Source organism: Elephas maximus, chromosome 5 (genome assembly GCF_024166365.1).
Source record: "Elephas maximus indicus isolate mEleMax1 chromosome 5, mEleMax1 primary haplotype, whole genome shotgun sequence".
NCBI classification, from domain to species: domain Eukaryota; kingdom Metazoa; phylum Chordata; class Mammalia; order Proboscidea; family Elephantidae; genus Elephas; species Elephas maximus.
The window spans coordinates 46,673,487-46,697,499 of record NC_064823.1 but is presented as its reverse complement, the minus strand read 5'-3'; the positions used below and the strand labels follow the sequence as shown (position 1 = coordinate 46,697,499).

Below are 24,013 nucleotides of genomic sequence, written 5' to 3'. Positions count from 1 at the left end.
TCGACTTAAGGACACTTGTCACTACAACGCAATAGTCCCATAAAAGATGTACTCAAAATATCTATTTAAATTTTGGAGTCAATTATGCGAGAATCTTGAAGATGGAGGGGACCCCCCCCCCCCGCCAAACTACTATCTGAAATAATATGACCAACATGGGCTTTGGAGCCCTGGTGGCGCAATGTTTAAGAGCTCAAAAGGTTAGCAGTAGGATCCACCGGCTGCTCCTTAGAGACACTATCAGGCAGTTCTACTCTGTCCTATAGGGTCGCTATGAATCGGAATCAAGTGCACAGCGAGGGGCTTAGTTTTTTCTTTTCTTTCTTTATATGGACTTTGTTCTTAATCATATCTCCAAAAGAAAGTTTATGATCAGAAAAAAAAAGTATTAGAAAAGAGAAGTAAAACCACTCTGTAAGATAAAAAGTTACTGTTCATGGAAGGGTGTAGTTAGAGAGTCTAGAACGTCAGTGAAAACTGGCTGTCCGTTATTCATAACTGAGTTCTTTATGGGTCATTTCTTCATTACTTAATTGTACGGGTGGAACTTTCTTCAAAATAGGGGCTCTTGTGGGAGTAAGCTTAGGCTTTTGAAAATGCAGGTTTATTTCTTACAACCGAATTAAGCGAAATGTGGAGAGGTCACTGAGAAGAAAGTCTTCTGGGATCTGACAGAATCCCTGTCCTTCCCAGCCCACGTGGCCAAAGTAAACAGAAGGTGGGCGGGGGCGGAGAGAATCAGGACCCCGTGTGTTTCCTAAGTTGTCCTGTCTTTAAAAATACAGACCCCTAAAGCACTAAGTGCACGCCTTTTGCGAAAGTGAGGAGGGCTTCTGCCGAACAAGATTAAAGCTACAGACAAGCGAGGACGCCTGAGTGAGGGCGGGGCGGGGGCACCTGGACCCACAGGGAGTGGGGTGCCGGCTTGTGCCGGGGCGCGGACGGAAGCGGGCGCACCCGGGGGCGTGTGCGATGTTACCTGTCAAAAGGTGGTGGTGATGGCTAAGTTCGAGAACGCGGGGGCGTGGGCCGAGTGGGTGCGGCGGAGCCTTGGGGGGGAATACCCGCAACGGGACGGTGTGCCGGCCTGTGCGGGGGCGCGGACGAAGGTGGGTGCGCGCGGGTGTGTGTGCGCGGGTATCTGTCAGGTGGTGGGGAGTGCGAGATCAACAAAAAGTTCAAAGACAAATCCACCGTCTCACACCACTGTTCCGATACCCACATGCTCGCTCCCCTCCTCGCCTGTCCTGCTCTTTCTCCCGGGAGCGAAGACCCGTTCGGGGGTCCCGGGTTTCTGGGGTCTCGCCGCGGCGGCCGCGCCCGAGCCGCGGAGCCCGGGGGGCTGGACCCTCCCCGCGCTCCTCCTCGCTCGCCCCCGCCCCGCGCTCATCCGGGCGCGCCGCTCCCCCCGAGCCGCTCCAAGCTTGAGGGCAGCCCCGGCCTGACTGCTCGCCCTGTGGTCCGGCCCCCCAGGTACCGCCGGCCTTTGTGCGGGGAGCCCCGCGGCGGGGGGCTGAGAGCCCGGGAGCCGGCGCCGAGGCTCCCAGGGCTGCGGCGGCGGCAGAAGCCCGGGCGGAGGAGGAGGCCCGGGCGGCAGCGGACGAGACCCGGCGGCAGAGAGCTCGGGCGCCGCCGCCGCCTCCTCGCGAGCGCCGCGCGCCCAGGCCCCGCTCGCATGCGAGTCACGTCCGCCCCCTCGGCGCGGCCGCCCCGAGACGCCGGCCCCGCCGAGTGATGAGAACAGACGTCAAACTGCCTTATGAATATTGATGCGGAGGCTAGGCTGCTTTCGTAGAGAAGCAGAAGGAAGCAAGATGGCTGCCCTTTAGGATTTGTTAGAAAGGAGACCCGACTGCAACTGCTGGATTGCTGCAAGGCTGAGGGACGAGAACGAGGTCAGAGCGCTTCTCTTATGCCGCGAAACTCTCCCTTTCCTCTCCCCCTCGTTTTCTCTCGGGCTTCCAGGGACCGGGGAGCAAACCTTGAAGTGTCACCCACAAATACCAAGAGGGAAGAGGGAAGCTTCACAAATTACTGGAGCCTCTTCAACATGGCTGACAAATATAGTTTTAATTTCTATCCCCCCCCCAACTTTAAATCTGCAGTTCTGTGTTCTCTCTTCTCTCCTGCTAATGCCCCTCTCCTCCTACCCAGGAAACTTACACTGTGTCTCCCATGGGCTGTTTTCCCGGCCTTTTATCCTCTGGAAAGTGGTTTTTCTTTGCTTTCTAAAATAGTTGCGCTTGGGGGGGGGGGGGGCACTACTTTTCCCATTAATCCTCTCCCCTCGTTTCCTTCGTGTGAGTCAACCGAGTCTCTTGTTTATCCTAAACCACCCCGGAGACAACACTAACCGGGGGTTTTTCTACCCTTTTATCTTCTGTAGGGTCTGGGTCTAGGGCTGCCTCTGACCTTTCCTACCCCCGTGTTCCCTTCTTCGGGGGTGCACTAAGCGAATGTCACCGGGAGTGGAATTGGAATGCACTAAGTGGGGTTTTGTTTTTTTCTTAAGTCCGCGCATTTTGTGCTGAGCGAGGAGGAGAAAGAATAGTTTCTCCGGTCCCGAAACAACACCAGAACCCACTTTCTGAAGGTCCACCAGCCCTGCGCTGGACTGTACCTTCTAGCCTAGGGAATATGTGTAAGAGAATCTATGGGCAAGTGTGTGTCCTGGCTTTGTGCTTCTCCCAAATCAGCTTCGTTTGGTTCCCTGGTAAGTGACAGGCAGACACAAAGGCAGGCGCAGTCCGGGGGAGGGGGCGGCGGGCGGGGGGAGCTTAGCGTTTGAGAGTTGGAAGACTGCAAGGTCAGGGGCGCCGAAAGAAATGAAACCCAATCCCAGCGAAGAAACGGAGAAGTGGAGAGCAGATTTGTAACAGTCCCATCCAAATTTCTTTTTCTCTCTTGGCTTCCCTTTTCTTTGGTCTGTTCTTATCTTTCTGTGTCTCTTCTCTTCTCTCACAGGCTAACACTCGCATCTTGCTGAATCTTTGCACGGGGCTGATTGTCTAGTGTTTTTAAGCTCACAGGGTTTCTATGGAGAGTTTTCTACCTATGACAAAATAAAGTGTGGCCTGGATAGACTCCTGGACAGGTGAAATATGAAATATGTGTTATTTGCTGGTTATTGCCCTCACCATATACTTTTAATTGCAGTCAGTGATTCCCCCCCGCCTCGGTCTAGTTAATTTTAGGAATCGGAAAAAAAAAAAAAAAAGTTATTTTTCAGCTGTATCCCTAAAAGGTAGTAAAATTTTTATATTTGCCTGTCTGGGGAGTAGAATACATCCCTGAGTGTAAAATCTCAAATTGCACATTGTGCTTTTCCCATTCCAATTAGGGGTAATAATGGCAAATCTAAATCCAAAAAAAAGAAAAAAAATCAACAAAAGACCCAAAATAGGAATAAAAGTGTATCTTTGAGGAAGTTGTGAATTACACTTTTTTTTTTTTTCCTTAACAGTGGGTATGATTGCCTGGCTAATGAAATCATTACACTTGCATTCTAATGGAAAGCTGAAATACTGGAGGGGAGTTATATTCCTTTATATGTTTGCATGTATGTTTCAGAATAGTTTTGGAGTAGGATCTAAATTTCAACACAATACTGTTAATTTTTAATTCTGTTAAGCAGAGAAGTATTAGTAAAGTGTAGGAGAGTCAAACAAGTTTAGAAAGCATGTGTATGATTAAAAGATGGCTGGGGGAAAAACTACAATAAATGCACGTTACTCCATAAATCAGATTTCTAAAACCATTTGTCCTCGTATTTCACTTTGTAACTCTGTGTTGATTTCTACAAGAGCAGTTAAGTTTGCTTAAATCATTGCTACTAGAGGTTCTTTCACATGATTGCAAGGGAGGAGCATTACTCATCTCTGTGGAATAGAGAACTCATTAGTTAGTTAATATTTGCCCCAATATAATAAAGAAAACATTTTTTACCGTTTGTTGAAAAAACTATAGTTATTCTAGGAATTCAGAATTAAAAATAAATTCCATTTGCTAATAGGCTAGTATCTAAATACTGTTTGGTGACAACTTTCACATGTGTGTATTTGAGCTGTTCAGCTAATAATAGGTATAATATTTTCCACTCAAATCGGTACATGCAAATACTTATATTTGTTAACGATTTTTATGTGACCATAATGGCTTGTTCTTTCCTTTCATCAAATATAGGTTCTTTTGTTGTTTTATGCATCCTGTTTTTATGTTAAAAGTAGCCATTAATTAATACCCTATAAGGGATTACTAAGGATCCAGTGATTATCAGGAGGAGATGTGTGTTAAAAAATTCACCAATTTGAATAAACGTAACACTTTTTCCTTTGTTAGAAAAGAGAAATTATTTGGCTCAGTATGGGATAGTTTACAATACAAGGCATAACCTTAGTTCTTCTTTATTGTATGTGTGATAGTCAATATATATTCTTTTATTTTTTGCATACCTGGATGTTCCAAAAATATCATAGATAGAACTGTCTTTGTTGAAAGGCTATTGATAATTGAATTTTAGGGGAGTGATAGTAGACAGTGACAAGATAGTTTTTCTTCTTCTTATTTTTTTTTATGACATAGTTTTGCTTATCTCCTTATTGAACTAATGATTAATGGGAAATAAACTTGGAATGAGGGAAATCCCTTGCTTTGGTTGAATTCACACATTTGCCAAAGTTTCTTAAGACTTTAACTAGGCCTACCATTATTCTGGCCCATACCAGGAACCAGAGGGACTGATATGATTTCCATGCAGTGTCACATGGTCCTAGACATTAGCATGTCAACATAATTTCTAGAACAAGTGAAATGCACTTGCTGAGGAGTTGTTATGACAGATTTACAAAGTCCTGTGTTGGCACAGGACTTGTATTAGGTAACAAAACCTGGAGTCAGTGTTTTGGTTTCACTTGCTGAAGTTAAAATTTCTCTGTCTATCCCTCCAAGACTCCACCCCTACACAGTGTGTAAGCCAAATGTCACCAGTGAAATGTATTTCCTTATATGCTAACCTTGTTTAAAAGCCTGTATGATTCATAGAGACACACCTAGCAGAAACTCTATTTACCATCCTGTCCTTACCCAAATTCAAGTTAGTAAATTCTTATGTATTCTTATTAATTTACCTTGAAATAAAATAAGTCATCAAAAGCCATTGGTGTTTGATATTAAAAAAAAAAAATTCAGATCCAGTTTTGTTGCTTTAATTTCTCATACTGCTAGTTCAGTTATTGTTTTTCTTTTTTTAAATAGCATTTGTCTTACCTAGTCATCTCAACTGCTAGAAGGAATTATCTTTATTTTGTAAATAACCATGTATACTCTTTTACTATAATTTAAATATTGTAAGTTAATGTAATTTTTCCTATCATGGGGACAAGTTAAAACTTTGGACCAGCTGTTAGTGTTAGTTTATCAAAATAACATCTTTTTCAACTATTATGCTACCACTGCACAGTTGTTCTTAGCGTAGTAATAGCATCAAAGCCAGCAGCAGGAAAATAACTCACAAGCCAACCTTACATTTGGAGCCTTAACTGTGAGAGAGTTGAATTGCCAGTAGCGCTGGTGGTTATCTTGGAAACTGTGCTGAAGAACAGAACCACAAATGATTTTGCCAAATATACAGTATTTACTTGGTCTAGAGCGCCAATTTCTATTTTGACTCGCTGCCAAAACTCAGTGAGTAGTCTAATATTATTTAAGGAGGTTGTAACAGTACATCTGTTGATTTGGTATATGGTAGGAGACAAGGATTCTAGAAGGGGAAAGAGTAAAATGAGAACACATGAATCATTGTGACTGCAAGCCAAAAAGAATCGTGCGTAACTGCGTTTCCAGTGTTATTCTGACTCTGTATTGCACATTGCAGAAAATCCCTGACTTAATATGGACATATAGACTTTCCTCAATAAAATGGATATGGGTTGCCCATTTCAAAGTAGCAAATTCTATTAGCTTTAATTTATGCTTTTTCCACTTCTCATGAAATGAGTAGTTAAATGTGCCAGGTTTCAAGAAGTAGATAGTAGGAGGATTTTCAATACTTTATGTAAAAGTAAATTCAATGATAATGTTATCCTACCTGCAGTAGTGGTGTTCTATTCAGAATCAAGATTAAATGCATGACATAGAAGTAGTTAAAAACAATGTCATTTAGGTGCATAAGAGAAAAATAACGTAAGAGGTCTTGGTGATGGCGATGATAGTAATGACGATGATGGTGTTTTTTCTTTAAATATAACTGCTACAGTCTATGGCAATGGTAGAATGTTACTCCAGTGGTAACATTTTGCAAAAAGATAGTATAATAGCTCAGCCAGGATATTGACATGGATATAGTCCACCCATCTTTTCCAGATTTCCTCAATTTCACTTGTACTAATTTTATCTGTGTATTTAGTTATTTAGAATTTTATCACATAATCATGTATTTCTAAACCTTTTTTTTTTTCTTGAAAACAGAAAAAAATTAACACTTTTACTCCATGTGATTGTGCTGTCATGACTTATCAGAGGGTATCTCAGAATATAATTTTTTTTTTTTTGCCTAAAAGTTCTTTGCATAGAATGGCCTTTGTGTTCAAATTTTTACAAGTTGTTTTAATGCCTTGTGAAACTATAAGTTGGTGTCATTTAATTCTTATAAAACCTCTAGAGGTAGGTACTATTATTATTATTATTTTTACTTCAGGATGAGAAAATCGAAGCTTAATGATGTTAAATAACTTGCCCAAGTTGATACAGACAGTATATGGCTTAGCCAGAATTTGAACTTGGGCAGTCTATCTTACTGCCTCATTGACATTAATAGTTAACAGTGTAGCTCTAATATAGGTTGCTATGAAAAATCATGAAAGAAAGCTTAAAATGCATATGATTGTCCAGTTAGAACTTGCATGTAAATGTTCATAGTAACAGTATTAATAATTGTTAAAAAGTGGAAATGATACAGATTAACTCATGAGTGGATAAACAAAATGTATATCCATACAATGGAACGTTATTTGGCAATAAAAAGGAATGGAGTACTGATGCATGCTACAACATGGATGAACCTCGAAAACATTATGCTAAATAAAAGAAGCCAGTCACAAAAGGAGACATATGGGATGGTACCATTTATATGAAAATGTCCTGAATAGGCAAATCTAGAGACAGAAAGTAGATTGGTTATACTAGGGATTGTGGGAAGGGGTTTCTTTTGGGGTTGATAAAAAATGTTCCAAAATTACATGATAATGGTTTCACAACTCTATGAATATACTAAAAACCACGTGTACGTGAATTATGTCTTAAAGCTCTTATCAAAATGCATATAATTTGCTTTAGATATTTGGTTTGAGGAAGTATCTCATGTATCATGCAAAAGAAATGTAGATATATTTCTATCTTAGCATGTATTTCTAAGAAAATGGCATCAGTGAGTTGTATGTGACTAAAATGCCTGTTTATCATTAATGAGAAGGATACTTAATCACAGAGGAGTTCACCAGTGTGCTTAGTGGTGAAAAAGAGTCTTCAAAACTTATATGGAATTATGTATTTGACAGGCAATGGGTTAGGCGGCTTGGTGAACAGAGCTTAATATGTAATTGCAAGAAACTTTTGAGAGTGTATCTAATCATCCAGCCATTTTCCAATTAATTCAGAGGATGTTACCCAAATGTTAAAAGGTATATCTACAAACTGATGGAGGGACAACCCTCCCTCCCCACTGTGGAAAAACTAGTTTTGCCTCCAATTTCATACTCATTCAATAGTCCTGATCTATAAACGTTTCTGTTCTTTGGATTTTCCCTTGAACTGGTTGTAACACCTTACTGGTTTTCTCATTGAATTAAATAATATTTTAACAATGTGTTCCTTTAAAAAAAAAAAGTATGTCTACAAAAATTACCATTCTTTTTTAAACTGCTGCAAAATGTGTAGTTTAATCTAGAAATCAAGAGAAGTCTCTAGATTGCATGTTTCAGTAGCAAATTCCTAGAAGATCTTTTGGCATTAAAATTTCTTGTCTATGTGAAAACAGGAGGGCACTGAAGGACATATAGAGTAGGTTTTAAAAACTTTGATTTTGTTAACTGTTTATATTTCCACTCGGCTATTACCATATCTTCGAAACCCTGGTAGCGTAGTGGTTGAGAGTTTGGCTGCTAACCAATAGGTTGGCAGTTCAAATCCACTAGGTGCTCCTAAGAAACCCCATGGGGCAGTTCTTTTCTGTCCTATAGGGTCGCTATGAGTTGGAATCGACTCAACAGCAATTTTTTTTTTAATTATATCTCAGATTTTAAAATAAAAATGACAAAGCATCTCACAGGGTTTAAGGATACAGTTCTGTTCCTGTCTGCTGGCAAAATAAAGGTGAGAAGAGAATTGCTCTACAGCAGTCATTGTGATGCCAGGACTAAGTGGGAAATAGCTGGGGTCAGAATGATGATGGCTCTCTCCATGAGTTGCTACACATGGCCACAGTATATACAAATACCAGCAGGATTTTTACAGAATTGTTAATGGCAAAATGAGTGCATATTTTTAGGACTACTCCCTATGAAATGAAGACTTTTAGTTTTGGACCCACAGGGTAAAATACTTTGGATTGGTTGTGTTTGAATTTCTGATCTTATGTAATTTTAGATACCAGTCATTTTTGTTGAGCAAAGCTTCTCTCCCTTTTTATTCTGAATGTTAGATTGCTGCCCATTTGATCCCATAGCGTGGTGACTGGTAACCAGGTTGGAAGGGATTCACTGATCTAGAAGCATCAGCTATGAGGTTCAGAGACAAATCTAGTGTATACATGTTATATTCAATAGGAAAATGTCTTGGTTCCATATAATTTCTATTATGATCACTTTTTCAAGACATGGTTGTAGAAATCACCCAGAATTTTTTTTTTTTTTTAATTTTAGTGTGCTTAAGGTGAAAGTTTACAGTGTAAATTACTTTCTCATTCAAAAAATTATACACAAATTGTTTTGTGACATTGGTTGCAATCCATGCACTGTGTCAGCAGTCTCTTTCCACCCGGGGTTTCTTGTGTCCATTCCTTAAGTTTTCTTGTCCCTTCCTGCCTTCTTGTCTTGACTTTTAGGAAGTTGTTGTTCATTTGGTCTTATAGCCCATTTGGTCTCATAGGCTTTATTGAACTAAGAAGCACGTTCCTTATGTGTGTTACTGTTTGTTTTATAAGCCGAATTTTTGCCTAGGAGCCACAGTGGTTAGGAGCTATCAGATGCTCCTCAGAAACCCTATGGGGCAGTTCTGCTCTGTCCTGTAGGGTCACTATGAGTCGGAATCGACAGCAACGAGTTTGGTTTTTCGGTTTAACCTTAGGCTGAGAGGTGGACTTCAGGAGTGGCGTTAGTTCTGAGTTATCAGGGTGTCCAGGGGCCATAATCTCAGGGGTTCCACCAGTCTCTATCAGACCATTAAGTCTGATATTTTTATGTGCATTTGAATTTTGTTCTACCTTTTTCTCCTGCTCTGTCTGGGACTCTCTATAGTGATCCCTGTAGAGCCATAGGTGGTGGTAGCTGGGCACAGTCTAGTTTTTCTGGGCTCAGGCTGGTGGAGGCTGTGGTTTATGTGATCCATTAGTCCTCTGAAATAATATTTTCTTTGTATCGTTGTTTTTTGTTTTGTTTTTTTTTCATTCTCCTTTACTCCAGCTGGGATGGGACCAATAGATGTTTCTTAGATGGCTCCTCGCAGGCTTTTAAGACTGAAGACGCTACTTACTAAAGTAGGATGTAGAACATTTTGTTTATGAACTATGTAATGCTGGTTGACCTACATGTCCCGTGAGACCAAGGTCCCCAACCTCAGCCCCAGTAACTCTGTCCCTCAAGGTGTTTGGACATGTCTGGGAAGCTTCTACAACTTTGTCTTGGTCAAGTTGTGCTGACTTCCCCTATATTGTATGTTCTTTCTCTTCACCAAAGTTATCACTTGTCTACTATCTAGTTAGTGATTTCTCCTCCTCAAGCCTCCCCTCGTAACCATCAAAAAAATTTTTTTGTGTGTGTTCGTAAACCTATTCTTCAGTTTTTATAATAGTGGTCTTATACAATATTTGCTATTTTGTGATTGACTTATTTCAGTCAGCATAATGTCCTTCAGATTCATCCATGTTGTGAGATGCTTCTCAGATTCATCATTGTTGTCATTGTGTAGTATTCCATTGTGTGTATTACCATAATTTGTTTAGCCATTCATCCACTGATGGGGCAGTTAGGTTGTTTCCATCTTTTTGCGGTTGTGAATAATGCTGCAATGAACATGGGTGTGCATATGTCTATTCGTGTGACAGCTCTTATTTCTCTAGGATGTATTCCTAAGAGTGGGATTGCTGGATCGTATGATATTTCTATTTCTGGCTTTTTTAGGAGGCACCATATTGTTTTCCATAGTGGTTTACCATTTAAATTCCCACCAGCAGCACATAAGAGTTCTAATCTCCCCACAACCTCTCCAATATTTGTTGTTTTCTGGTTTATTATTATTATTATTGTTCCAGTAACATTGGGGTGAGATGGTATCTCATTGTAGTTTTGATTTGCATTTCTTTAATGGCTAATGATCATGAGCATTTCCTCATGCATCTGTTAGCTGCCTGAATTTCTTCTTTGGTGAAGTGACCTTCTACTTTTTAAGAGTACTGGCATAGCACCTGCTTATAGGTTTGTTTTATATTTGTGGCAGACACAAACTAGACACTTGCATTAGAACGTTTAACCCATCAGGATCTTGATACAGTGATTATTTTGGAAAGCAATAATGTAGAATTGTAGATTCTTATCTTAATAATGTAAAATTGTAGGTTCTCATCTTGACTAGAGAAATAAGTAGCTCGTTTGCTTTTACTCTCTCTTGTTTTCTCTTAAAAATTTTGAACCACCTTAGCCAGCAATAAATTTTTGTACTGGAAAACTTGTACTTTTCAAAAAGTTGTTCATTAGGTTTGAGTGTAGTATTCCAACTTTGCTTTTTAAATGCACTACCAAGAATTGTAAACCTTTCAAACAAGCATATTTTGATTTGTTAATATTTTTGTCTTTACTTTTTATAAATAATTAGTATGGAGGATATACTGTATTCAAAGGGGAAAATAATAGGACTGTGAATTTTTGCTAATGGGCCATTCTCTTGAAGGGAAGGAATTGCCTATGGTCAGGCATTGACATAGGTAGGGGATCTGACATTAAGGTATGCCATAAGTAGTATTGATGTTTTTCATTTGTTACTTTTACTATTTTGAGATTTGTCAAAGTTTGTTCAGTGGGTGCTTGAAAGTAATGATAATTTTAGTTGCTCTTGTCATTTCTTATTAGCCATTGCTAAAACCTGTCTTGTTAAATCTTACTTTTCTTGATAGAGTATTAAGTCAAGTACATGTCCAGATTACATTTTAATGGAAGCTATTCACCCACTTCACAAAAAAAAAAAAAAAAAAAATTAATGTAGGTTTTTATAACAGTAGCTGAAAAACAAACCTGTTGCTATTGAGTCGATTCTGACTCATACTGAGCCTATAGGACAAAGTACAACTGCTCCATAGGATTTCCAAGACTGTAAGCCTTATGGAAGCACACTGCCACATCTTTCTCCCATGGAGCAGCTGGTGGGTTCGAACCACTGACCTTTTGGTTAGCAGTCACGTGTTTAACTACTTTGCCACTAGGGTGTCTTTTTATTACAGTATTTTCTCTTCAAATTAGTATAATTTTTGTCTTGCAGGATAGAATAATAAAGGCTTAAATAATGACAGTGAAAATCAGATGATACAACATGGTCTCTGAGTAATTTCTCCTGTTTTTCTTCTATGTCTGCACTAAAGAACAAGAGCACCCATAGAAAATACCTTAATTATTCCTTGTGCTGGGTTTAAAGTACCTCAATTTGAAAATAATACAATGATACCACACCCCCAGTCCATCTCTAACTTAGCCTTATTCTTATTAGTTTTTAAAATCTGTTCTTTTAGCACTTTCTCATTTTTGTTTGAAGTCTCTTACTTTGAAGTTATAGAATTTTCATATTTGCCATTGACTATAAAGCCCTCTCAGCTCTTTTATAACCTTTCATGATTTTTGCATTAAAAGGATCTTAATTAATTTGGATGATTATTAGCTTTTTGTTTGTTTTACTGCATACATCAGAACAAGAAATGCCTGATAGTTCATAAAATTATGGGGATCATCTTAAAAAGTAAATTTAGTTACTAAAATGTTTATTTACATTCATAATATATCAAACATAACTGGAGACAGGAAAAATACCACTTAGAAAGTAAAGGAACAAAGAAAGGAAAGAAATCTGGGGATGAGAGGAGGTAGAAAGTGCATTCAGAATGTATTGTTGCAATTATACAATTTGCCCTAAATTGAATTACCTGAACTAGGCAGTTAATTTTGACACTGTCCTCCTGTCAGGAGTTAGTTAAAGACGGAAAGGAATGAGGTGGAGAGTGAAATTTTTGGTTATTCCAATTCTACGTCCCATTAGTGTTAAAAAAAAAAAAAAAAAGAGAGAGACATGAAGACAAAAAAAAAGAAAGATTACCCTAGAGATAATTTCTTGACGCCAACATGATTATTTTAGGGCCAGAGAAGTAGGTTTCTTTTTGGAGGCTATGACTCTATTTTGCCTTCCAATTACGCGCGGTCACATCAACATTTGACACGTGGGCACTGCGCGCATGGCCGCGCTATTTACAAACACCATCCTAGGATTTCAGAGACTCTTATGTAACAGCTGAGAGAGTACGGCTTTGTGTGTCCGTGGGCGGAGGAATCGGCACAGTTCAATTCATAGTCAGGGAGCCCTTGCCTGGCCCTAACGGGGTCATGAACAAGGTGTCTAGGTCAGGATCCGCTTAATGCGCGGTTTTCCCACTGAAGTGTCAAAGTTTGTGCCTAAATACAGGAGTAATTTTTTTTTCCTTTTTTCCTGCAGCGAATGGAACCAGTCATGCCAAACTTTTTTATGATTTTGGGAAACGGGGACATTTACGGGCATGCCTTGATTCTGATTGTAATTTACCGTGCCACTGTGACTGAAGTGCGCATGCCTGCCGCGCAGTCTCCCACATGCTTTTTTTTTTTAACTGTATTTTGATATTTTAAGTGTCTTATTTGAGAAGTAAGAGAATTCATAATCTGTCATCCAGAACTGTACACTCTGACCACAGAAATCTCAGGAAAATGCTTTGTTGATCGTTCTCTGCATCCCATCCTATACCCACCTCTCCCAACTTCTCTAGCCCCTCCCACCCCCGCTTCCCTCAACCCTTGGCCATTATTAATTCCACATCCACACTTGGGGGTTTTAAATAAAATTTAGGGAATTCTTTCTTTCCAGATAAATTTTTAGAGTTTTTATTTGTATTTACCAATAAAAAGTAAGTCTTGGGAGTAAAAAAAAATCAAAGTACGAAGAATTTAAGTGTCTTATTCTGTGTACCTGGTATTTTTTACTGGTGCTATTCATGGGGTCGCCATGAGCGGGGGAGCACGACTTGATGGCTGCTAACAACAATATTCCTTGGAAATTGTCGTTAGGTGCCCTGGAATCGGTTCCGACTTATGGCAATCCTACGTACAGCAGAGTGAAACACTGCCCAGTCCTGCACCATCCTCACTGAAAATTAGAGTATTTAAAATATAAGCAAACTTTGAGTTCTTTCGGGTTGTATCTAAGGATGATTCTATATGGATGTTATCACTGAACACCCAAAAATAGAAGCCTTCATGCCTCACAAAGAATTAAAATTAGATCCTCAAAAGAATTTATAGTTAACTGAAGTTGGTTTCTATGAACTATTCTTTCATAGAATTAAAAAAATTTTAATTACATTACCGTTCTAAAAAGATCAGAATCTCTGAAATGTGGTATTATAAATGAAAGAAATTTGTTTAATTTTTTAATAAGGGGTTCTTTCCCAAGAGATAAACTAAGTACCAAATCTGTTTTGGTTTAAGTGATGTTTGGTAAAAGAGAATTTTAGATCTAGAATAATTTAGAGATTATCTGTCCAATTCCATTATTTACAAATGAATCTCAGAAGTTAACTTTTAGCCACTTAACATCTGAATCTGCTCTCATTTGGAAGAAATTACTAAAAGAGTGACTCATTTAATAAGTACAGTGAAATCCAAGGATGGGAGTTTTTCGCCTTTGTTGTTGAGTAAAAAGTCCTTCTGGATTTCAAAAGATATAACTTATTTAATGTTTACCAAAAAAAACCCACTGTGATTCTGACTCATAGCGACCCCATAGGGTTTCCAAGGCTGTAAACCTTTACAGAAGCCGGCTGCCACATGTTTTCTCCAGCGGAGTCACTGATGGTTTCAAACTGCCAGCCTTTCGGTTAGCAACCGATTGCTTTACCCACTGCACCACCAAGGCTCCTATTTGATGTTTAGCAATTTTAAATTATTATTGTATATTTATGATGCAATGAATTAAGATATGATAAAAGGTTATAGACTTAAGAAAATTCTTTTTTGTTTGTTTTATTTGCTTGCTTTTCATTGTTTAGGCCTGGAGATGATGTATTTCTCGTTATCACTTTAGGTCCAAATAGTGAAAGCATGTGTGACATTACTTATGAGTAAACTTTCCATGCCTGAGCACTCTTGAGCTTTTACAAGAATTACCTAGGGCAATAATATTCCTCCCTCTTTTTATTTGTTGAAAGTAAATAGTACATGGGTACAAACTAAAGTGCTCAGGATGTAATAAAGGCTACAAATTCATGTATTTCTGCTAAGAATGGGATTTAAGTATGACTTTCATTTAACTGTACTTCAGTTTCACTTGAAGTGGCAAGCATGCAGTAAGCATTGATTTATTTGATGAATGGATTGCCTTCATAAAAAACAAGACTGAGTGGTAACTATCTCTGTATTATAAAATATCAGACTGGTAGGTTGAGTGTGAAAGATGCATACCAAGGAGCACTGTGGACATTTTAGGCCATTTATCCCTTTTCAATTACTCCTGAGTGTGTGTGTATGTATAGATGTGTGTGTTGAGCTTCTGATACACGAAATATGTCTTCATTGGTAGAAATAGTTAATTAAACAGACCATAGTACAAGTCTCTATCTATGAACATAAAATGAAAACATACTGATATCGTGCATTTTTTTTTCAAATATCATGAAGGAGCACAAAATCCTGAGGGTCTTTGTATAAACTACCTGTATGTGGTCCTTTAGAAAAAAGTCGAGGCATCAGATACATGCTGACACACAGAAACAGACAGCTGGTATGGTGATGTTATGATTGGTGCCAGGGTGCTCCCTCTTGCGTAGGAGTTCTAGGTCATCCTGACAACTTGCCATGTGCTCAAGCACACGTGGCTTTAATGTTTACAAACACTGTTCCAGAATTCTGAAGAACAGTGATGTAACAATGGGGTAGGGGACAAGCGGTCAGTATCTCACAAACTGTTTAATGACCTGGATCATGAATATCGATAGAGGAAGAGAAATCACCCATTATAGTAAAGCTTGACTGGAAGGGAAACATGGGAGATGCCTGAAGCAGGCTTTCCCCCAACCCTCACATTATTTATTTTAAGTTATCATCACCACTACCCGAAAGGCACTTTCTACTTTGAACTTAAAATAGTAGCTTTTAACCCGGACAAGTGAGTAAGCACTTTAGTATCCAAGGACTGGAGGTGGGTGACAAAGCTCTTAAGAGTGTCACTCTCTTTCAAAACCTAGCTGACTCAGACTCTTTTAGAAGTTAATGTAGTAACTTAACCATCTCTAGTAATGTTGCTACATACCTACATGGAAACAGACAATTGGAGTTAAGTCTGCCATTTTCTGTTGTTTTAACATTGTTTCCTACCCATTATGTATTTGTTTTGTTTCTGAAAATATGCCATTTCTACTACATAAAGAAATGGCCTCCAAAATCACTGAATACGTTTGTGTAGAACCGCTTTGCTTAACCTTAGATTTCTGCTTAAGAGCCTATACCTGCAGTAACAGAGGGGGGATGACCCCTCTTATCTGACAGAATCATGAGAAAGAGAAGGAAAAGGTAAGTGGTAATTTTGGAAAATATGTAATAATAAAGTGGTGCTATTCATAGTTGGCACAGTGGTTAAGAGCTTGACTTAAGAGCTCGGCTGCTTACCAAAAGGTCAGCAGTTTGAATCCACTAGCCGCTCCTTGGAAACCCTATAGGGCAGTTCTACTTTGTCCTATAGTGTCGTTATGAGTTGGAATCAACTTGATGGCAATGGGTTTCATTTTTTTGTTTTTATTTGTTCAGCTAAATGCCAGCAACTGTGTTTAACATAAAAAAGTTTCTAAAAGGGTGAGAGGAAAATGTGAAAATAAGTGAAATATGAAGAGTTTTCAATAAAGAATGGTCTGTCACAAAATATGAACATTTTAAAAAGATCTGTTTCAAACTGTCTTTCATACTTGCAACAAATTATCAAAGATTTTTTCATTTGCTTTCTCTTGAACTTTTAACAGCTTTTCCTGGACTATAAGTTTAATTTTGTGTGGGTATATGGATGTGTGTGTTTGAGTATGTTTGCATATTTTAGATTTAGATGTGTATAAACTAGAGATATTTCCAACTACCTACAAGACATTATCACTCAGATTCCCTCCACCTTCACTTCAACGTTAAAAAAAAATCATCAAGTTTGCAAAAAGCAATTTATTTCTAAACATAGCATCATAGAATTTTTTGTTTTGGAGGGGTGATGGGGGGCGGGGGGAAAGAACATTAAACCAAAACCAAACCAGTTGATGTTGAGTTAATTCCAACTCATGACAACCCCATATGTTACACAGTAGACCTGTTCTGTACAGTTTTCTTGGCTGTGATCTTTATGGAAGCTGATTGCCAGGCCTTTTTTCCATGGCACCACTGGGTGGGTTTGAACTGCCAGCCTTTACGTTAATAATTGAGCACAAATTATTTGAATCACCCAGGGACCTTAAAAACTCCGTTACCCATCCATTGCATTTACAAATGAGAAAAATGCAAGCATGGGAAGGTGTAGACACTGGATTCCAATTGCATGACTGGCTATTTATAATTTCAATATTAGCCAATATTTACTTAGTTCTTTGTGTTACGCACCATACTAAGCACTTTCCAGAGATTATCTCATTTAATTTTCATAACATCTCTATTTCAGGTCGTATTATTATTCCCATTTAACTGAGGAAGAAACTAGGACATAGAGTTAAGTAGCTTCCCTACAGATTCTGAATTATCTTTCACATGCCCGTATTACAAGTTTATCACTAAGCCCTATAAAGTATTTTACTGTGTTAGTTTGCTTTGCCCCTTCTTTTCTATTCCTACTTCCCTCCCCCATTCTTTCCGCTGCATTTCTTTATGGCTGTAATTTCTCCATTGGCCTTCTCACCTGTGTTACCTTTCTTTCCCACCTCTTCCAGCTCTTTCTGCTTCTCACATTTTCCTTCCAGAGGAGTTTACAACTGGGTGGTGTCAAACAGCCTGGGCTTTAGAGTTCGGAAGATCTTGATTTGAATACTGACTTTTCTTATAGACTGTGTATGTCTCATTCAAGTTGCTTCAGCCTCCCCGAATCTGCTCCCCAAACTGTAAAATGGGAATTGCTCATAACTCTTATCTAATGGCTTGCTGAGTGGATCAGATGAGTTAACATAAAACATTACTTGGCAAAATTGCAGTAACAGAATAAATATTTGCTTGCCCTCCAAGCATTTATTGAAGCTCTATGTATCAGGAAAGAAGAGTGCCATCATTTTTGCCCTTATAGAGAATATCTATATTTATAGGAGAGAATCAATGCTGCAATCACTTTTATCACAATGAGATTGGAATTATCAGAACGCTCAGATTGGTCAATTTAGGAATTTCCCAGACTGCTTCCAGCCCTCTACTCAAAGATGTGCTTCCTCAATTGCCTGAGTGCTCCAAGGCACTAGAGTTGACATTGCTTTCTTGACAGTGGAGCCCAACTGAGAGACTGCATGAGTCTAACAGCATAGTCTCTGAAGAATGCCCCAAGGGGAAAGAGCTGAAGGATTATTTCCATCCCTTTATTTTTTCAACCAGAATACAAATCATGAGCCTATAAGTATCATCTGTTCACCATTTTCTTTTACTTTCCCTATTAAATACAATGAAAGGATACAAGCTTCTCCTTAGAAATGTAAAACAGCAGCATATATGATTTTAAATCTACCAAGAATCACAGATGCTACTTGTTCTTCCCCTATTTCATATCCCAATTTTAGGAACAGGAATAGATACCTTGAAATACCTTGCTTAAAGATAGATGACAGATTGCCTCCATGTGCTAATCCCAGGAGCTTCCCATGAGAATGGGTAACCCTTGCATTGTGGTGTCAGAGAATTTTGTGCCCCATGTGAAAGATGCTTTGAGATGTGCTGGTCTCTCAAAATAGTTAGCAGTTTAAAATATATTTGCCATTTATGTGTCAGAAACTGTCTTTCTTAACCAAGATCGTAGTTTTCCCGAGAGCCAGGATCACATCCTATGTGTCTATTTAATCCCCCACGGTAATTGGCATGCAACAAAGCACATAGCAGACCCTCAGTAATACTTACTTACAGACTGGTTGCTGTGTATAGGTTGGGGATGTTCTTGAGTACCATTCTAAGTCTGAACTATCATTTTTGGGAAATAAGGAACACACATAGGGACCACTGTCTTCCAAACCACTGTCATATCACACTTTGAATATGGCAGTATCCTTCTACCTTTAATTTCTCCCCCACCTTTCCTTAGTCTTTTACCCAAACAGCAACTTAGGAGACCCTTTTAAAAAATGAAGACAGGTCATACCTCTTTTCTGCTCAAACCATTGATGGATCCCCATCTCACTCACAGGAAAAGACAATACCCTTTCCCTGGCTTTCAAGGTCTCAAATGAGCTGGCCACTGTTTACATTTCTGATTCCATTTATTACTGTTCTTTTCCCTCACTCTACTCTAATCTCAGTGACCTACTTGCTGTCTTGGCAACAATGAGCATCTTCTTACCTCTAGGGGTTTGTATTTGCTGTTCCCTCTCCCTGGAACACCCTTCCTTCAGATATCTACATGGGTTGCTCCTTCTCCTCCTTGTCATTTCTCCTTATGTTACTTTTTCAGGGAGCCCATCCTATATAATTCTTTACCTTGCTTTATTTTCTTTTGTAAGTTTTATTATCATGGGGCAGAGTTTTTTTTGTTATTGTTCCTGGTTTTTTTTTTGTAAATTTATTTGTTGTCAGCTCCCCTAGTGTATATGAGTTCATTGACATTGTTTGAGTCACTGACATATAGACTTGGCACATAGAACAGTAGCTAGCACATGGTAGTTACTCAGTAAATATTAGTTGAGTGCATAAATGAATGAAATGTTAAAAAAAAAAGGCAGTTATATACATTTATTTTTACTGATTTTCTCTTTAAGGCTACCATGTTGTGTTTTCTGTTTCCCCTCATCAGAAATTAATCATAGATAAAATAGCCATTGAGCACATACAGGTGAAATTAGACATTCCCATCAAGGTGTCTTAAAGGAGACAAGTGCCCAGGAGCTTCTGGGGCCAAAGAAACATATGTAGCTAAAATGTCATACATATTGGTAACTGTATTATTTTCTGATGTTATTATAATTGGATATTTCAGTTACATTGTGTGTTTAAAAGGTTTTTGTGGCTACTACAAAATATAAACATGATTTGCTATACTATTTCAATAGGAAATACATTCCAAGTTTTAAAACAACTGATTTATAGACTGTTAGAGCCCAAGCCTTCTGCAAGGTGAGCACTGCCTGTATTTTTTCTTCTGGTTACTTCCTTTCATTGTGTGGATACCAGCTTCCTTTTAGGCTGGGAGAAATAGCACTGTTTCCAGTATCACCTAGCATCTACTATCATGATAAGATAATATCTTTCAACTAGTTCTTTAACTCAGAGTTGGGGTGTCATTGACATTTATTTCATAGTGAAAAGTACTTGTATGTAGATGTTTCTTCATATCCCAGTTTTCTACTTGTTTGAAATAATTTATTCATTTGAAAAGTGGCCAAAATTAATCCACAATGTTTTATGTGGGCTTTTCTGCTCAAAATCCAGTAGAATTTGTGTGATTTGTAAGTCCGACGATAGGAGTTCAATTTCTGCTTTGTTCAGAATGTTATCTCCCGTGTCTGGTACAGTGCCTGACATAATAAGCCCACAATCAACATTTGTTAAATGAAGGTCAATACTTCTAGAGAATTCTTATTCCAAAGATTTGGTAGCATGAAATGCCAAAATAGACCAGACGCTTTCTTCCAGATGACACCATTTATTTTCATATGTTTGCATTTATGTCTTTTAGAAGTCTCTCCTTATCTTTATCCAAGTCTTATCTCCTTCATTTGTCCATAGCACATGCATTCCTTGGACAGGCCAAACAGGACTGTCATCATTCTTGGTATTGCAAAGCACTGTTGTCCTTAAATGAGATCTTTATCTTTTCACAGGCATAGCCTATGCTATAAAACGAGGGATTTACACAATTTCTTTTTAAACATTTAATTTCAGATTCATATATATGTATATCTACATACACACACAAACACACATAAAGAGAGAGAACAAGCAAACACATGTCTCAAACATTAAACAAATATTTGTTACACTGCATTTTGCAAGTGGCCTTGTAATTTTAAGAAAAAAAAAGTAGTGTTACATTCAAATATCTGTTTATGGGAAACATTTCAGAAAGATGAAGATTGAATTTAGGGCTTCTTATAGATTGTCTTTATATCTTTTGTAATAGTTTCTCATAATATGAGAATATGAGTGGCCTTAAAACTTGAAGCTGATTAACCCTTCACCCAATTTAAAAAGCACATCTTTCAGTGAGAAAACAAGTAATCATCAGAAGTGTTCTAGTAGACCATTTTTGGTAATGGAATTAATATGGGCGATTAAGAACTTTTTCAAAGTTGGCTACATTGCACCTGTTATGCAATGATTCTGCTTTTTGGACAGAGCAGAAAGCAAGGTCCCATAAACCAAACTTTAAATACCCATCTGGAATAGTGATGTGAAAAGGAATCCTGCTTCTCAGAGTTCTGAAGTATATAAATTTTGTTCTTAAGAGAAAGTGTACTCCTGAATGCCAGTATAAAGGATAAAAGGTATAACTGTCTTTAATTACTAAGATAAAAATGTGTATTAAAGTACCATTTACTATGTGCGCTTTACCAAAGTGATAAATTCCTAGATTAATCTTTTAAGAAAAACTCAAGCTTCTTAAAAAAAACTTGAGATAATAATGAGTCATTTTAGTAAGTATAGGAAATAAAGAAAGTTTGGTTTTGAAAACGACAGACTTGCTACCAGAATGTGAAGTTGATGAGACTAGGAAATTGAAAAGCATTTGTTGGTTTCTTTTACTTCCTTACCTACTTAGTGAATACATGCTAAGTTTCCATTTATTTAGATACTCATATAAACCAAATGAAACCTGTTGCCAGCAAGTCGATTCTGACTGAAGTAAATTAAAATGTATATGAAATCAGGTTAATATTCTTAGGAGAATTCATGTTAACAAACTGATGTATAAACAAGTCATACTTTTAACAGAGATTAGTATTGATTTGAGATTTCTTTGGGATTTAAATTTAATAAAATATTGCTTATGGTTGGATGTGTAGAACCATAAAACATTCTACCTGTATCTGTAAAAATAGCATATATCATTTCTTAATAGAAGGTAGCAGTGACTTAAATAAGAATAAACAGTCTCTGTCAACAAATTGGCAAAATAAACATGAACTCAATATGCTAATTCTGTTTTCACCAAGAGCTTCAAATTGTTCTATAACTGTAGTACATATATGAATACAATTTTATGAGTATCAAAGAGAGTTGGAAAAGGGCAAATATCTATATCTTGATATATGTGTTCATGTGTGTATATATACTGTGTGTGTGTGTGTGTGTGTGTGTGTGTGCATAGAGAGAGAGAGAGCACTGGTGGTGCAATGATTAAATGCTCAGCTGCTAACCAAAGGTGAGCAGTTCAAGAGCTAATCAGCTGTTCTGTGGGAGTAAAGACCTGGCCATCTGCTCTTGTAAAGATTTCGGCCTAGGAAACCCTATCGGGGCAGTTCTGCTCTGTCCTGTAGGGTCGCTGTGAGTTGGAATCAACTCAATAGAACAACACACACAAACACACACACACATATATATATATATGTATATATACGACATTACTTGATAAGCTTTAAAAGATATTTCACCAGTGCTTTCTTCTAAAGAAATCTATTTCTACATTGTAAAAACCCTTTTTTGGAAGCAACTCACCAGGATCACAGAATTTCTAGTCACTAGTGTCTCCTTAGAAAGCTCTTTAGAATGCTTCTTAGAAGTGAGGATGGGAAGAACTTCAGCTTGCCTACTTTGGAGATGTCATCAGGAAAGACCAGCTGCTAGAAAAGGATATCATGTTTGGCAAAGTTGAGGGAAAATGAGGATAACCTCCTTTGGATTGAAACAATAGTTGAAACAATGGACTAAACACATCAAGATCATGAAGATGGCACCAGGACTAGGCAACATTTTGTTCTGTTATACATAAGGTCACCATGAGTAGGAGCTGACTCAAGGGCAACTAACAATATCAGCAAGTGTCTCCTAAGGTATGTTTGGGAAAGAAGACTTGGTATATTACTAGGATTAAATATGGTAAAAAATTAAAAATAATTTATTTAATTAAAAAACATAAACTAGGTAAAAAAAAAAAAAAGTGTGCCTTATGGGTACCTATAGTGTTTTCATTCAGGTCCTCTTTCTGTCACTCCATTTTTCAACCTGAAGAAAGAAAAATAACCTAGTCTCCGTAATTGACCCACAGTCTTTCTTGCAATAATTAACACCAATCTTTTGAAAAAGGTCTGAGGGGTGGAATTGGGAGGCCTAGGAGGTAGCTAATAGATGCAATCCTATTGGCTTCACGCGATGCCCATGATACCTCAAAAGCAACAAGCATAATACACTATTTACAGATTCCATATTTTTTCTCAGGGTATTCAAGATTAAAAAAAAAAAAGAAAAAGTCTTGTTTTCTTTCATGTGAGGATTTCGCCCCTCATCTCTTCTCAAAAAAAATAAAGGTGCATCCTCTTCATTTGGGAAATGACTGCTTATAATAGAAAGCTGTTTGCAGTCAGCTGTTCCACTTAGATGATTTATGTCACCTCTGACCTGCTTTCTGATAACACTTTACTTCATTCATGGCTCTGGAGGTGACCTGTGTCCCCTGACCTGGCGTAAACCTGGAGTGTGAAGTCATTTCAGTGGCACTTGCTGGAGGGAAGGTTGATATTCCACTGTAACTGTCTACAGTGAGGACTGTAGAGCAGCTGCTTTCCTAGTGAGACCTGATGTAAGTTCATCTCCCTGCTAAGCTCTTCAATATTGGTAGTCTGTCCCAAGATTAAAGAGAGTTTTCTAGCATGCATGAGACTTTTCTGGCTTGTAATGGCTCCTGAGTTGAAATAACATGTAGATATTAAAACAAAACAACAAACAAAAAACCCAAATCAGTCGTCATCTAGTCGATTCCACCTCATAAAGATCCCACGTGTGTAGAATAGAGCTGTGCTCCATAAGGGTTTCAATGGCTGATTTTTAGGAAGTAGGTCACTAGGCCTTCTGGGTAAAGTTGAACTACCAACCTTTTGGTTAGTAGTCAAGCGCTTAACCATTTGCACCACCCAAGACTCCATATGCAAATACTAATAGTTGTTTGTTTCCCATCCCTTGTACTGACACCTTTTTGGGCATTAGCATAGTTTGTACATTTCTGGTCTGCTGACAATAGTGATCACTCTTAGTAATGACCCTTTCACATGAGAATAACGTGTTCCAGCTGTCTAGGTTCTCATTCACTCCAGGTCAGTAACCACTGAGACACTCAGTATTGATTGTCCATGCCTGATAAACCCGAGTGAATTTGG

The 24,013-nt window shown here is 38.3% G+C and overlaps 1 protein-coding gene across 1 annotated transcript in view; it reads left to right on the top strand.

Moving 5' to 3' along the window:
• Positions 1 to 1,603: 1,603 nt before the first annotated feature.
• The window catches only part of TET2 (tet methylcytosine dioxygenase 2), a 130,597-nt gene continuing 108,187 nt past the window's right edge, over positions 1,604 to 24,013 (top strand). The window contains exon 1 of the mRNA XM_049885592.1: positions 1,604 to 1,895. The gene's annotated coding sequence lies outside the window, so the exon portion shown is untranslated. The remainder of the gene's footprint in view (positions 1,896 to 24,013) is intronic.